This window comes from Schistocerca americana, chromosome 3, assembly GCF_021461395.2.
Source record: "Schistocerca americana isolate TAMUIC-IGC-003095 chromosome 3, iqSchAmer2.1, whole genome shotgun sequence".
In the NCBI taxonomy this organism is placed as follows: Eukaryota; Metazoa; Arthropoda; class Insecta; order Orthoptera; family Acrididae; genus Schistocerca; species Schistocerca americana.
This window is the reverse complement of record NC_060121.1, coordinates 389390146-389407813: the sequence shown is the minus strand read 5'-3', so window position 1 is coordinate 389407813 and position 17668 is coordinate 389390146. Positions and strand designations below refer to the sequence as shown.

At 41.7% G+C, this 17668-nt stretch overlaps 1 pseudogene; it reads right to left on the bottom strand.

The window, feature by feature from the left end:
- Window positions 1–17550: 17550 nt before the first annotated feature.
- On the bottom strand, window positions 17551–17668 carry LOC124608008 (annotated as a pseudogene).

Sequence of the window (17668 nt, the reverse complement as noted above, 5' to 3'; positions counted from 1 at the left end):
TTATACAGTATGTAGATACATCCTTCCCGCTTGTTTTCAAACTTAGTTCAACCTGTTCCCGTGAGTGGCGCCGTCACAGCATGTCTTCAACGTGGCTGCTACACTTGACGTTCTTCAGAAGCAACGTGCTGTCGTAGAATTCCTGTGCTGTGAAAACGAGACAGTGGGAAGCATCCACAAGAGGTTTAAAAAGGTGTATGGAGGTGCTGCTGTCGATCGCAGTACAGTTAGTCGGTGGGCAAGCAGGTTACGTGATGAAAGCGGGCACGGCAATATTGAGGATTGTCCACGCAGTGGCAGGCCTCGTACTGCACACACTCCAGACAATGTGCAGAGAGTTACCGAATTGGTGACTGCTGACAGACGCATAACAGTGAACGAATTGTCACGCTACGTTGGGATAGGGGAAGGAAGTGTTTGCAGAATACTGAAAGTATTGGCGTCAAAAAATATTTGTGCCAGGTGGGTTCCCAGGATGTTGACAGTGGCTCACAAAACTCGGATGGACAACACTGAAACAGCCGCCTTACAGTCCTGACCTGGCTCCATGTGACTATCTTCTCTTTGGGAAACTGAAAGACTCTCTTCGTGGAACAAGGTTTGAAGATGATGACGTCCTTGTGCACGCTGCCAAACAGTGGCTCGAACAGGTTGGTCCAGAATTTTACCGTGCGGGTATACAGGCGCTGGTTCCAAGATGGCTTAGGGCACTTTAGAGGGATAGAAATTATGTGGAAAAATGAAGATATTGCTCCTAAAGGATGTATTTACACATTGTAAACCTTACAAACATGTAGAATAAAAGATGGATTTTTTTAAAAAATGGTGTGCATTTCTTTTGGAGTGACCCTCGTATTTTATGGCCAAATTTTCATCTCACAGCTATCTTAACTGGAGCATCGATTTTATACATATCACATCCTATATACACTAGCATCACAAAACTTTTGTGTATCCTACCTGCCCCAAACCTGACCTAGCCAAACAGTACTTAAGATTCCGACCTCCTTAACTGAATGAATGTTTTTAGTGTGGAGCAAATGCTTCATCACATGCAACAGTATTGTAACGAACATCACCACAAAGTCGTAAGAAGAAGCAACAATCTTGGGTTTGACTCTCTTGTGTGCAGCATATATCTGTTTATGACAGAAAACTGCCCTACCTTCTGAACTCCATATACACCAAGGAACGACCAAGTGGGTCACAAGCAACAAATAATATTGATTAAGTATACGATCCCACTGGGTCAGTGCAAGAGAAACTGGAACAGAATGTTGATAGATGTCAAAATGTAAGATGCATGTTTAAAAAATTTTCAAAAGCACTTTCTTCCAAATAGGAGAGGCATGCTGCGTCGCTACCTTTCAATTTGGTAGTTGTGACCTATAACAATCAAACAACCACTGAAGGAAAAGCCTTTGAGGCTAGACCTCACCCTTGCCTCGGAGCGAGACTAGGGGCGACATGTTCAACCGCCATTGCTTCTGGCATTGAAGGACATTGTTGACACGGCATTGTACCGAGCCAGATTGTCGCAGTGGTGACACAGATTACACCACGTCCGAGCACGGCATTGCACCACTTGCTAGGCCTACGTGATTAGCAATGATCTTCTGTAACAACAGTGAGGGAGCCATAAACACTGAGTTCCCAGGCTGCACAGTATATTTGTCACTGTCCACAACCAACTCCAAATGATACACCACGACAATCGTCGACTGGATATGGGTCTTCTAGCCTGCTGCTATTAGACGCCGCCTCCGCTAGCTGCGGGACTAGGAGCTAGTCATGATGTTAACGGGTGTAATCCAGCTGGAGCCCCTCTGCTAGCTGACCTACCAACATCAGGGCACCTACCTGCAGGCCAATTACTCACAGCGGCAGCTGACCAGCTGCCGAGCCACTTCTTTCCCTGTGTGTATGAACACTAATATATCAAATGTGTTTGCGTTTACTGCTGGTGCTGTATCCTTTGCCGGGGTAACTGGTTCTCTGCAATTAGATCCTGCCGGCTCTGGGCCAGCTTTTAGCTGGTCACTTACCTGTGTCAAAGAGCCTGACTTACTTACTACGGAACTTGCTGTCACTGTGTGTCTGCCACTGTCTGGGCTGATGCAATCCTACAGTCGCTGAGGTGCTGACATCACTTTGACAGTGCTCCTGCAGGCTCTTCCTGGTGATTCAGTGAGCCGACTGCCTGCTGATTCCGCATGCAGAGCTACACACAAACCACCGTCCAGGACCATCCTGCGCCTCTGAGTACCAACCGCAGCAAGGCGTCGTTTCGGCTGCTGTACTGATTGTGATAAACTTGGTATTGTTTTATCGCTGGTTCTATGATTTTTCTGTGGCTGTCCACCTGGTTCTATGCACTGGTACCCCACATAACATCCTGCATCGTTATAGTGACCTGAAACAAACACCCAAGCTATTCCGATCCCTTTGCGCCTCACTCCATGAGACTCTGCAAAGAGATTTGAAATTTATTTCAAAACATTATAGCAAGTGTACCCGCATACCTCGTTCTACAGCTGTAAAAATGAAGGTGGCGAAAATTTCTTCCTCCGTCAGGATTCTGACTGGTAAATTCAGAGCGGATTCTCACAGCATGTGCGTGCTTTTGTGATTCAAACAATGTAGGCGGGTGACGTTTTTAATAGTACCTAAGACGACTCCATCAGTACCTGCTGCATCAGAAGACTCTTATGATAGCTTTCGGTACTGTACATGTAGAAGCATGTTTTAAGAAACGCATCCATTTCGCAAGCACTACTTTACTGTTACCATTATATCTCAAACTCAGTCTATTCCATGCTGAAGCCGCGCACTTTTTTCCACAACGCTCCAGGACACAATGCGCTCCTAACAACCGAACGGGTGTGTCTAATATTGGGATTCGCTACACTTTGTTCCACAGTTTTCTGTGAACATATAGTTCAGGTGTTAGATTTCGTTCCAAATATGTAGTGGAAGTGCCTCATTTGTTATTTTATCTCGTTGAGCAGGAACTGTATTTGGTTTATCTAAATTCTATATCTCAGGAAACACATTAAATGTGTGATTGAATTCGCTAACCTAAGCAGTCCTTCTGTGAGATTACGACTGATTTTAAGTCTCTGGTCGCTGTTAGAGAGACTTTGTCTTGACCGTCTCCATGGAATAACTTAGGAAAGGATGGGAACAAAAGGCTGTGTGATATGGATTACGTTATCTGTCTTCTTCGTTCTTATTACAAGCGTAGCGTATGTTGGCTTGGTTCTAGAGGTGTAATACATAATTAAACGACCAACGTAAACGCTTTTTACAGAAATTTTTGCTTCAACTATGCATTTGGAGGGTTATGTACTGAAGACATGCTCGTATTCTGAAAAGAGTGAGAAGAAAGCTGATATTAATGATTATAACACTCCTAGGTTGGGTGATTCATAGTTTCATCTTACAACAAATAACTGCTTTGACATTATTTTCCAGACAAAATGAAAGCTCTGCTTATTTTTCACTATCTTTCACTATCATGATTTGTTTTGTTAAGGTTTTTCATCCATTGGTTATGGTTTCCCGATGATTCAGTCCATTGTTTCAGTTTCCCGAAAGTGTGTAAGTTCAGTTTCTATTAACTTAGAATGCGTTCCTCTGCGTCGCTCTGGGACAAAGATGAAGGCATCGTTCCTCTCTGTCTGGGTCGCTCTAGGACAATGATAAAGACATGAAGGATGCTTTTGAACCTACGAAACTAACCAGTAGAAGTGTAGAAATTGTATAACTACCTGAGTCTGCAGAGATGATTGGTTTGAGCTACATCTCCGACAGAAGAATCGACTGAGTGTTGGTAAAACAGGCCTATCAGTTTGCATCTCCCCTATACTCTGCAGGCCACTACACAGTGCTTGTTAGAGAATTATGAGACCGAAGAATTTTTACTCGAAGTTTATTGGTGAGGTGGGCAGTATAGTAACTTCTGCACTGAGAGATTTTTTCAACTAAATTATGTGAGTTTGTAGGTGTATATGAGTCTGCAGTTCTAGAAAAATTACGCCATTTTCAACTGGATGTTTATTTCGTTTACAAACAAACAAGTTTCGTCTGGGTTCATCAGTGGTCCATAACAGAAGGAAAATTATTCAGTTGTATATATTTTGTTATGAGATATATGGTAATTCTTGGCTTGTGATTTATCAGCTATTTTCAATTTTCTATCCTACGCTCCCTTTGGAGTTTTGCTCGAGGAGTCACGCAGCGAGAATCAATCAGCCTGGCAGTTGGTCTTGGATTCTCTTCTCTGTGTATGTGTGTGTGTGTGGGGCGGGGGGGGGGGGGGTTACTGATTTATTGTGCCTCTACCCTCTGGTGAATGTGCATACATAGTTTTTAATTTTCTGTTACTTTCTTGTGTTCATAAGGTACTTTGGGGTCTATGTATGAGTTATGAACTGAAGATAGGTTTACAGAACGACATGACGTTTTTCCTAATCACCTTTTCGTTCAGCGTGATTTGCCCACTCTGTGTTGCATGTATATAATAAATTTTTGTTTCTATTTAGTAAGTGGTTTTACTGGTTGTTTATTACGCTGTCTGTGACCAATTTTTTCCGTAAATCCGGGAATTATTGAAAGAGAAATCATAATAATGCAAATATGAATTATAGGATTCTTGAAAGATTTACAAGATAATGGGAAGAATGCACTGACGCATTCTACTGAAACGATTTGGGCAAATACTGGAAAAATTAAATCGAAACGTCTTCGTGAGTTTAACGATTCTATTTTGGTATGAACATTTGTTTCCGACTTTTTGATTCATTTTGGTGGGCTGTATTTGCACCAACTGATCATTAGACATGAAGTTAACAGTTTCGTGTATTACTCCATGGACTCTAACGCGTTACAGTACCATAACGCAAGTAACCTGCCCTCCAGAGTACTCCTTTAGAGACTAGAGCTCATCACTGGAAGATCTTTACATTTCTGTCTGAAAGTTGAAATTACTCTTTCCCCTACCGACATTCAATACTTACCGTAGTTTATTCGGAATATTTTCTTATTGTTTCTGATACCACGAGGAGCTGCTATGAACATCACGACCGCTCCGCAGCCTTGTATTCAGCGAGCAGATTTTACACTTCTTTTCAGACAATTTCTTCTCACACTCAGCCACAAAATTGATAAAACTGATAAAACCTAAGAATTTCTCAGTTCGTTAAATCGCGAACTACGTGAATTTTTTATCACCCGGCTGTTCAGTCGAGCTGAGTAGATCCAAAATTTATCGTATTTGATACAAAGGAATAAAAGTAGGCCAAATAGCCACTTTTCAGTCTCATCACCCGTACTGACTGTGGACTTCATTCGAATTGTACAGGTAGTGGTGCAGAAGGTCGTTAATGTGTGCCTTCTACAAGAGTTTATTATCTACGCTCAGCTACAGAAATATGGTGCCTCGTATTTACCCAAAATTCAGAAAGCTAAATACCAGCGTGAACAGAGTTGTGAATAAGAAAGAGAATGTATCGAGTTCCGTTACAACCATAAGGGCTAATTAGCTGTGGAGCTATAGCTGCCTCTCCCCAGAACATTATTTCCTTTGGGCAGTTATGAAGCGTTTGGTTTCTGCTGTATGTAACTGTATCCGCCCTTTCGGGTTTCTTGCGAAGCGCTGACTGGAGACTAGAGGGCACAGCGTCAGCCGTTTCCTTCAGTGTAATAACCAGCCAGCTAGCGGCCGGCGGCGCGTGCCACAGATTCCGCATTCAGAAAGCGATGAGCGCCGTTGGCAGTAATATGAGAAGCGCCAGATGGAATTTTGTATTAAAGCTAAAATGGTGTTCTCGGTATCAGTGAGCCCGCCGGAATTCTTAAGCGAGACGGCTGAAAGAATAAAGCAAGTTACATAAAGGGTCCTTTAGAAACTCTTTTCAACGAAATGTGACACGTAAACAGCCCTGTTACTAGCCAAATATCGGAACAACTGCAGAGGCAGTGGAATATCCGGCAGAAAATGTTACGACCAATCGGGTACGTAAATTTCATATATCGAATATTAAATGCACATTGACATTCTTGTGCTAAATACGGTTACTGAAATAATTATTGCTAGTATTTAAAAGGGTTTTATTCAAAAAAATATTTGCTTTTACTGACTAGTTTTCGATATATTAGGTCACAACTGTTTAGCGTCCAAAAAGACACTAGTTTGTGTAGTGGTTAATAAAAGAGAAAAAGAGAAGAAAAGAAAATAAAAGGTTGAAAATGTGGGAAGAGATGGTGAATAAAAAGGGGTTTTAAAATCGTTCATGACCGTGAAAAAGGGAAAGAATGAAATGCAGACCGGACTTCGTATTACAGAAAAGCTATCGGACTTCGTGATTCGGAAAAGCTATTGCTGGGGTGGTCCCTGTGGCGTTTCTGAGCAAAAGTCAACCCAATTTTTACTACAAAAATTATTTGAAAGAGAACAGAGAATAACAAAATGTTATTAACAGGGGGAAATGGCGTAGATAAGAGTACATTCATTACCAAGTTAATATGTCTTCTCTCGTGCAGCGTTCAGGTCTTGTTCTCCAACGATCTCCTGCTTCATTTCTGCATGAAAAAGTCGTAGCTGCTCCAACATCTTGCAGTAAATTTCATCCTCCAGGAATTACTTATGTCTACAAATTAAAACCATCTTGATCTTGAATGCAATGTATTTTACGGCTCCTTCCATCCTCCAAATTTCATACAAGCTTCCACAATACTATATGTCAGCACATCAATAAGTTTTTACTTCTTAATAAGACCAAGACTAACCAATAAGTTTTTACGTCTGAATCATACCAAGACTAGCGAATAAGTTAAATTAAGCTTTCGCTCTCAAGAGACAATAGCTGGTAGAAAACAAAAAGAGTTACAATTTTTGTACCTTCATTTTCATATAAATGTTTTCTCTGCCGTCGTGCGCTCATACAGCTGCGACGGTATAATTTATATCTGAGGGAACGAGTGTAGAGCGGCGAAATTCAAAATCCCGCTACGTGATCAACAAACCCAACTTTGAAAATTGAAAACATTGACGACCACACAGAGTAATTGGTCATGACATTTGTCAGGAATAATTGCATCAAGTGGTCGTGAAACTTGTTATATTGCTATAAATTAATGACTTTCAATTACTGTAGTGTTTTATAGCCTGAAACTTAAACTGGAAAATTTCAACCTCCTGAAAGTCAACGGCAAAGCTAATGAACAAGTACGGACGATCAGATTTTACATGTGAGATTCGTAATCAGGCAGTCATTCCCAATGATGACATTCACGGCACAGAACACAGTATCATATTAACCTACCACAGAGGATTTATACCACAGAAGAAAACCCGCGATCAGGGAGAAGTCCCTCAAATCATGCATGTCCTTTTTGTATACAATCTGTCTATGCCCAATATTTATGTGGTGCTTGTTATCAGTAACTTCTGTGAAGGCATCATTCCCTTGAGCTATTGTGTGAGGCATTTCTATACGAATCACTCTTATTTTCAGGTTAAGGGAACTGTGGGCATGACAAAGAAGACTACAGTAACCAGACATCTACGACCAGTTTCAAGTATTTTTATTGTCACTGGTCTGTGTGTTTTGTGGTTTTATCCTGTTACTTAAGGTAGTTCGTGTTTCCATACGTTTTATTTTGATAATCAATGTTTATTTCAATCTGAATGATGCTGCTGTGATGTTAAAGACCTTTCGATATGAAATGTGAAGGCAAATGTAATTACATTGAGCCAAATGAGATTACAGTCCGAAAAGCCCTATAATGATCAAAGAATCAAAAGCTACTTTCGAGACGTTTGTAAGGATAATTTTGGATTTAACATGTAGCATATGTATGTGCATGTACATGTAATCAACGTGAGTTTCATTGCGTAGGCTTCCACGACCGGAGTCAGCCGACACAAAAGTCGGTTACAGCTTGTCCGAAACGTTGGTTTCCTCTAGCAGTAGTTTTATACAATATGATGCGGTACCACACCCAGAAAACTTTTATGTCGACCTACGCGAGTTTCTTTACCACCCATCGTCATATCCCAATATCTTCTTCTTTATCGTCGCCTTGTCCCACGTCACGTAGGGTCTGCGTTGCTCTTCTGGGTCCTTCTCCTCCATAGTACTCTATCCATTGCCTCTTCCTTCTCCCATCCTTTCTCCCTTAGGGTCCCGGGATATCTTATCCTTCCACCTCATCTCCGGTCTTCCTCTCCTTCAACCTTTATATCTTCAACTCTGTTTTCGATATACTCTTTCCCCTTTCTCTGTGAGTGTCCGTACTACCTTAGTCTGCTCTCTTGTATCTTTTTCCCCATGGGTCCCACTTTCACAGCTCCTCTAACAAATTCATTTCTAAATTCTTTATTTTTCCTCTAACACCCTCATATAATGACTTATAATCTTACGAACAATCATTGTGAGAGAAGAACTCGGAAATCAGCGTTGCTGTGTGCCACTGAATAAAGTGGTAAAGCCACTGGACTCCAATCTGGGAAGACGACGACTCATATTCTCGTTCAGCCATTCAAATTTGTGATTAGAGTTAATCCCATAAATTATGACGATGCGCTGAAAAGTAATGCCTCCGTATTTTAATGTGAAAAGTTTTAAAAGCTTTTAAACTAAAAAAAAACATTATTAGCTTTCTAGATCTTTATTTCTCACTTCGACACATTTGCTGCCCTCTGCCGCTAGAGGTTTCCAAATTGTAGGGTGTGGCATACCAGTGTTTAACGTAACTATGTCGGCGCGTGAGAAACAGCGTGCTGTAACCGAATTTCGATTTCAGAGGTTCGTCCACACATGGAGTACCCTGTCCTTCAGCAGGACAATGCCAGACTGCAGACGAACGCCGCGGCATCGGCAACAATCCGACGCCTTTAGTTCGCTCTCATTGATCATTCTCCATGCAGTCTCGACTTGGCCCCATCCGATTTTCGTCTGTTTCTCAAACTTAAAGAACGCCTTCGAGGACACCTCTTTGATACTGATGAATCGGTGCAAGCGGAGGCGCGGTTGTGGCTTTGTCAACGAAATCAAACATAGTTAATAAAATGTTCCGAGCTATTATGCCGTGGACGAATGGATTTCACCTTCGGTTTTATGGTGAAATCCATTCGACTACGGCAGAACAGCCTAGAAAAGTTTATTAGCTGTGACATTTCCGGCCGTGAAGGTTTAGAGTTTACAGGGTCAAACATTCTACACTAACGAAATCAAGAAACTGGACTGTCGTTCGGGGAAATGTGTTCGTCACCAGGATGACGATGATGACAAATAAATATGTACACATGCACACATGAAGACTAAAGAAGCAGAATGCTAATAACGTATGTTTGATTTAAGACCCTTTAACGTTTTCCCCTCAAGTAATTCGGAGACTTTACTTTTCAACATGCCCTCTTATTTAAGATAAATGCAGGGGCTGGTCCCTATCAACAACACAGGGCCGATATCCATCCGCACCGCTCGAGCTTGTGATGCATCTCTAAGGACTTTGTCGTTGACGAAATGATGAATTCTATACCTCCTTGTGTCTACCTTCCATCACATAGTAGCACTTGATCCATCCATCGTCTGATACTTATTGGTTGTATACCAATCCCCTAAAGTTATTACCTGCACACTGTCCAATGCTGCCCCATTGGGCATGGGAGCTGGATAGCACTCGTCAGATCGCTCCTGGCCTGGAACAGCTTGACTCTCTAATATCTTAGAAGTTGAAACTTCCTGGCAGATTAAAACTGTGTGCCGGATCGAGACTCGAACTCGGAACATTTGCCCTTCTCATTCTGGAAACATCCCACAGGCTGTGGCTAAGCCATGTATCTGCAGTACCCTTTCTTCCAGGGGTGCTAGTTCTGCAATGTTCACGGAAGAGCTCCTGTGAGGTTCGGAAGGTAGGAGACGAGGTACTGGCAGAATTGAAACTGTGAGGACAGGTCTTGAGTCGTGCTTGGGTAGCCCAGTCGGTGGAGCACTTGCCCGCGAAAGGCAAAGGTCCCGAATTCGCACCTCGGTCAGGCACAGAGTTAAAGTCTGCCAGGAAGTTTCATATTAGCGAACACTCCGCTGCAGAGTGAAAATCTTCCGATTTAATTCTTTTAAGGGGAAATTCCTGTAGTAATATGTGTGTTTTGAAACTAGGTTTTAGATGGTTGCCAAGCCTGAAGACTGCTTCAAGGAAATACCCGGAGGGTTAAGCTTAATCATTAATTTGTTCTATCTGTTTGATTCAAGTAGGCACCTGGCCGTCGAATTTTAGTCTTAAGTTTACCTAATTTTTTATGGTGACGCTAATTGTTTAATTTTTATTCTCCCTTACCAGTGATTTAATATATTTTCCTTTAGGCATATTTCTTGCGAGTAGCGTTTGCCACCTTATTTTATGATGGATTTTTTTTGCCTCGTAGTCGTTAACCCCTAAAAAGGTGGCGATTGTGGTTTATGTAATTTGTATTTGTGTAGCAAATATCACACGTATGCCAGCCGGAGTGGCCGTGCGGTTCTAGGCACTACAGTCTGGAACCGAGCGACCGCTACGTCGCAGGTTCGAATCCTGCCTCGGGCCTTTGAAGTTATTGCGTGATGTCTCAACACTTGTTCTATTATCTGTATAATGTTTAAACGTTGCACAGCCATAAAGTGAATGTTAAGTGTGACGGTAGATGAAGCAAATGAAAATTTAAAAAATGTGTGACTGGCAGTTATTCTAAAAGTGCTAGCTTTTTTTCAATTTTATAGAAACTATGAGCCCTGACTCATAAGTACAATGACGGAGAGCACTGCCTAAATATTCAGAGATGCAGAGATTTGTATTGCATAATATACCGTCGACTAATTTTTAGGTAAAAGTACTCGATAATGATCTAAGACTGCAAAGAGAAAAATTATAGTTGGAAAGTGGAAGTTAGGTTTATTGCTAATCTTGTTACTGCCGCTCATCATTTCCTGAGTTTTCTTCAGTTTACTCTCAGTCTGCATCCTGTAATCTTTTACTGTTTATTCCATTCATCGGGGACTGTAATTCTGTTTCATCCTCAGGAAACTAACTATGTCATCAGCGAATCGTTTCATTGATATCCATTAGCCCTGGATTTTAATGCCACACTTGAACCTCTCTTTATATCCGTCATTGCTTCTTCGCTATACATTCAATAGGAGAGGCAAACTCTTTAGCACTGTCTTACACACTTCGTAATTCGAGCGCTTCGTTGTTGTTCTTCCACTCTTATTGTTCCCTATTGGTTCTAGTACTCGTTGTATACTACTCGCTGCTCTGTTAAGAAGAGGTTGGAAAAGGAGAGGAAATCGTGGCATCAGATCAGTTAGAGAGTCAGTGACTCTTGGCTACTCCTATCTATTTACAGACAATATGTTACTTTTTTTCACTCTGTGATTTCACTGATAGACCCTGTACGAAGAATGTACTCTCTGCAGATCTTCCTGCAACACACTGCAGCTTACTAGCTTCCAACTTTCCCACAAACAAAAGCATCCCTCCTCAAACAGCCTTATGCAGCTTATAACATCATTTATATGTTTAGTAAACACTAACTGCCTTTCAACACTCCCCTCAATTTCTTCCGGCATTATTTATACATGTGAATATACCACCTCGTCAGTAACAGATTATTAAGGAGCTGGGCGCCCTGAATCCAGTCACGAAATTGGTCCAATGTTCCTTTCTTATTTGACTGACAGCGTTCCCAAGAAACAGAGGATTTTTATGTCGAATGTGAACTCTAGTGCTAAAATGCTTGAAGCAATATTTTCAATCAAACGAATACCGAAACTCAAGGGAATCATTCCTAGCTACTCAAGCGATAACCGACGCAGATGCATTAAATCGTATGCAGAGTAATTCAGAAGATTGCGCAAAAATTGATGAAGTAGATAGAGAAGTCGACACGCAACTTTGGAACAGGAACTTACAGGCTTGGAAGCAAACTTGAGCGTGTGAAAGTTTTGCAGTGACAGGACAATCCGTGCATACCCACTGCAAGTTCAGCAAAGAAAATTTACTGTTTCTGTGTACGTGGCAATAATTCGGGCAAAGAGAAGCTTCTCACTAGGACATCTGCGGTGTATGTATTAATACAGTGACTTTTTTCCATTTTTAGTGACGGAGGGAATAGAAGAAATTGCTGAATTTAGTTGTTTCAGATGCATAATGCATGTTTCTTCCAGCGCCTGATTTACGTGGTAGATTGCGCCAGTATTTCCTACGTAGATTTTATATGGTGGTCGTAATTTTGAACACATACTGTACAACGTCGTTGAGAATACAATACATTATCGTTGTTTAACTCAAGATGCATATGCATTTTAAATCTCTCACTGGTTCAGTATTACTTTCTAGACCATAAGTTCCTGTTCCAAAGTTGCATTTCGACTTCAGCTCCATCAGTTTGTGAGCTTTCATTTGAATCACTCTGTGTAAGCCAGAATTACATGAAGATGAGTGCTCAGTGAGCCGTCGCGACTCCAGTTCATTTTACCTACCTCTTCCCAGTGCCATCTTTCACTGGCACCCTGACAGGTGGCGAGAAACTAACTTGCAGTTTTCGTACATGATCGTTGACTCGGAGAGTTTTGAATACGGTGGCAGAGGAATGTGATGACAGAACGAGAAGGAAGGGCGCAGATTGAGGTCATCATGCGTGGGTTTTCGCTCGCGACGGTACCCTCGGCCGTTAGTGCTGTTTGTGTCGACATCGGCTTTTCACTCCTTTAGGTAGTGGCAATCACACTGCCGTGTCGACGGTGTCCTCCCACGGACTTCAGTGAATTAGCACTATCCTTTCTATCCATGCTGTGCGGACTTAGACGCTCGCAGTTGTGCCCTCATCGTTTCCGTGTATGCAAGGATCGTTATTGGAGAAACTTCGGGGTCAGTACTGCTCGAGTTCCGATATCTGCGCCTCTGCTGTTGGTGCCTTATGGAACATTGGAACATTTTAATTTATTGTGATTAACCTTAGCCGCAAACGTTTTGTATCTTTGCACTTATTTCCTTGGTGGAAATTTTGGGTGGAAATTAGTAACTTTCCCTGCGCTGGCGATAAAGTGCATCACACTGAGACCATATCTTTCTGCCGATTATCAAGGCCATACACCGTGCAGCATTTTCAAAGTCAGTGGTTTAGTAGCGAAATCTAACTTTCGCCTCATGTGTTTGGCAACTTGTTGTTTGAGCTTTGGTGCTTAATGAAGTTCTTTACTTAGTTTGTATAATTTGGTCATGAGCAGTATGGTAAATTCCTCTTCACTGAGATCAGACTTTTTTACATTTTGTAACGTTTGTAATTTTCCCATTTAATTCTTTTAAGGGGAATTTCCTGTAGTAATATGTGTGTTTTTAAACTAGGTTCTAGATGGTTGTCAAGCCTGAAGACTGCTTCAAGGAAATACTGTTTGTAATGCCTAGTCACTAAGTATTCCCTCAGAGGTTTAAGCTTAATCATTAATTTGTTCTATCTGTTTGATTCAATTAGGCACCTGGCAGTCCAATTTTAGTCTTAAGTTTACCATAATTTTTTTATGATGACGCTAATTGTTTTATTATCAGTGATTTAATATATTTTCCATTACGCAGTTTTCTTGCGAGTAGTGTCTGCCACCTTATTTTATGATGGATTTTTTGGCCTCATAGTGGTGAACTCCTAAAAAGGTGACGATTGTCATTTATAATTTGTATTTGTGTAGCAAATATCACACGTATGTGGTGTTTAATAGCAGCGCCTCCTTGCCTTGTGAAGCGCGAGCCCGACATTTTGGCATTTGCCGGCCGCGAGGGCCTGCTTAGATTTCTGACTGGTTTGATGCGGTCCACGGCGAGTTCCACTGCCGTGCCAAACTCTTCAACTCAGCACTTGCAACCTACGTCCTCAATTATTTGCTGGATGTATTCCAATCTCTGTTCTCATCTACAGTTTTTTAGTTGCTTCAGCTCTCTCTAGTAGCGTGGAGTCATTCTCTGTAGTCTTAACAGCTGTCCTATCATCCTGTTACTTCTCCTTATCAGTGTTTCACACATATTCCTTTCATCTCCGAATCTGCGCCGAAGGTAATCATTCCTTGCCTTACCAGTCCACCTAATTTCCAATATTCATCTGTAACACCACGCCTGAAATGCTTCGATTCCCTTCTGTTTCGGTGTTCCCACAGTCAATGTTTCACCACCATACAATGCTCTGCTTCAAACGCATATTCTCAGAAATTTCTTCACCAAATTAACGCCTACTTTCGATATTAGTAGACTTCTGTTTTCCAGAAATACTCTTTATGCCAGTGCTATTCTCCTTTTAATGTTCTCCTTGCTCCGCATGTCATTGGATAGATTACTGCTCAGGTTCCAAAATTTCTTAACTTCATCTACTTCGTGACTATGAGTCCTGATTCCAGAATGAGATTTTCACTCAGCAGCGGAGTGTTCGCTGATATGAATCTTTCTGGCATATTAAAACTGTTTGCTGGACCGACACTCGAACTCGGGACCTTTGCCTTTCGCGGGCAAGTGGTCTACCAACTGAGCTACCCAAGCACGACTCACGCCCCAGCGCACACTCCGCTGCAGAGCGAAAATTTCATTCTGGAAACATCCCCCAGGCTGTGGCTAAGCCATGTCTCCGTAGTATCCTTTCTTTCAGGAGTGCTAGTTCTGCAGGTTTCGCAGGAGAGCTTCTGTAAAGTTTGGAAGGTAGGAGACGAGATTCTGGCAGAAGTAGAGCTGTGAAGACGGGGCGTGAGTCGTGCTTGGGTATCTCAGTTGGTAGAGCACTTGCCCGCGAAAGGCAAAGGTCTCGAGTTCGAGTCTCGGTGCGGCAAACAGTTTTAATCTGCCAGGAAGTTTCATGAGTTCTGATGTTAGGTTTCTCGCTGTTCTAGATTATGCTACTTCTCATCACTCTCGTCTTTCTTCGGTTGACTCTCAATCCTTGTTCTGTAGTAATTAGACTGTTCACTCTATTCACCAAATCATGTAATTCTTCTTCACTTTGACTGGGGATAGCAACGTCAGCGAATCGTATCATTGATATCCTTTCACCTTGAATTTTACTTCCACAACTAAACCTTTATTTCATTTACTCCTTGCTTCTTCGATGTACAGATTGAAAAAGTGGGGTGGGTGAAAGGTTACATCCCTGTCATACACTCTTTTTTTATAGGAGCACTTCGTTTCTGGTCGTCCACTATTGTTATTACGTTTTGGCTCTTGTACATATTGTATATTAGCCGTCTCTCCCTATAGCTTACACCTACTTTTCTCCGAATTTCGAACATCTTGTTCCATTTTACATTGTCGAACGCTTTTTCTATGTCGACAAATCCTATGAACGTGTCTTCATTTTACTTTAGTTTTGCAACGTCAGAGTTGCCTCTTTAGTGCCTTTACCTTTTCTAAAGCCAAACTGGTTGACATCTGACACATCCTCAATTTTATTTTCTGTTCGTCTGTGTATTACCCTTGTCAGAAATTTGGATGTATGAGTTGTTAAGCTAATTGTGCGATAATTTTGTACTTGTTGGCTCTTGCTATCTTCGGAATTGTGTGGACGATATTTTTCCGAAAGTCAGATGGTATGTCGCCAGACTCATACATTCTACATACCAACGTGAGTAGTCTTTTTATTGCTACTTCCCCCAAATGATTTTAGAAATTGTGAGGAAATGTTATCTATCTCTTCTGCCTTATTTGATCTTAAGTTCTCGAAAGTTCTCTTAAATTATGATTCCAATACTGGATCCCCTATCTCTTCTAAATCGACTCCTGTTTCTTCTTCTGTAAAATCAGACGAATTTTCCCCATCATACAGGCCTTCAGTGAACTCTTCCCACCTATCCACTATCTCCTCTGTTGAATTCCCATTGTACTTTTAATGTTATCACTCTTGCTTTTAATTTCACTGAAGGTTGTTTTGACTTTCCTATATGCTGAGTCAATCCGTCCCACAATCAATTCTTTTTCGATTTCTTCACATTTTTCACACAACAATTTCGTCTTAGCTTCCGTGTACTTCATATATATTTCATTCCTCAACGATTTGTATTTCTTTATTCATGATTTCCCCCGTACACTTTTGGACCTTCTTCTTTCATCGATCAACTGAAGTATTTTTCTGCACCCACGGTTTCTTCGCAGTTATCTTTTTTGTAGGTATGTCTTTTTTTCCAACTTCTGTGTGTGCTCTTTTTAGAGATGTCCAAACACTACCTATTGAGCTACTCCTTACTGCTGTATCTATGAACTTAGATAACTTCAAGCGTATTTCGTCATTCTCTAGTACTTCCGTATCCCACTTCTTTGTGCAATGATTCTTCCTGACTAATCTCTTAAACTTCAGTCTACTCTTCATCAGTACTGCATTGTGATCTGAGTCAATATTTGCTCCTGGGTACGCCTTACAGTCCACTATCTGATTTTGGAATCTCTGTCTGACCATGAATGTAATCCAAGTGAAATCTTCCCAGTATTACCCGGCCTTTTCCATGTATACCTCCTCCTCTTGTGCTTCCTGAACGGAGTATTCGCGATTAGTAGCTGAAATTTATTACAGAATTCAATTAGTCTTTCTCCTCTCTCATTCCTTATTTTAATCCCACATTCTACTGTAACCTTTTATGCTATTCATTCCCGCACAACTGCATTCCAGCCTCCCATTACTATTAGATTTTAATCTCCCTTTGCGTATTGTATTACCCCTTCGATATCCACATATACTTTCTCTATCTCTTCATCTTCAGCTTGCGACGTCAGCATATATACCTAAACTGTCATTGTTGGTGATGTTTTGCTGTCGATTCTGATAAGAACAACCTTATCACAGAACTGTTCGCAGTAACAAACTCTCTGCCGTGCCTTCCCATTCATAACGAATCCTACTACCGTTACAATATTTTCTGTTGATGTTGATACTATCCTATACTCATCTGACCTGATATCCTTGTCTTCTTAACATTTCACTTCTCTTACCCCTACTATATCCAGATTGAGTCTTTGGATTTCCCATTTCAGATTTTCTAGATTCCCTATCACGTCAGGCTTCTCCCATTCTACGTCCCGACTCGTAGAACCTTTTCATTTCGTTGATTATACAATCCTTTTCTCATGGTCACTCCCCCTGGGCAGTCCCCTCCTAGAGATCCAAATGTGACACTCTTCCGGTATCTTTTGCCAATGGAGAGATCATCATTACACTTTTTCCATTACAGGCCACATGTCGTGTGATAAACTTTATGTGTCTTTAAATGCTGTTGCAATAGTAGAATTGTTCACCTCGACGGATTGCCTTTCCCTTCTTAAAGTAAATTGTAACGTTAACTTCGTCCACAAGCCCTGGCGGACCCAGCGGTACCGATCGGTCGCCGTGTCATCCTCAGACCACAGGCGCCACCAGATGCGCATATGGAGGGGCATGTGGTCAGCACACCGCTCTAACCGCCGTACGTCAGTTTCCGAAACCGGAGCCGCTAGTTCTCAATCAAGTAGCTCCTCAGTTTACATCACAAGGCCTGAGTGCACCCCGCTGGCCAACAGCGCCCGGCAGACCGGATGGTCACCCATCCAAGTGCTAGCCCAGCCCGACAGCACTTAACTTCGGTGATCTAACGGGAACCGGTGTTACCATTGCGGCAAGGCCGTTGGC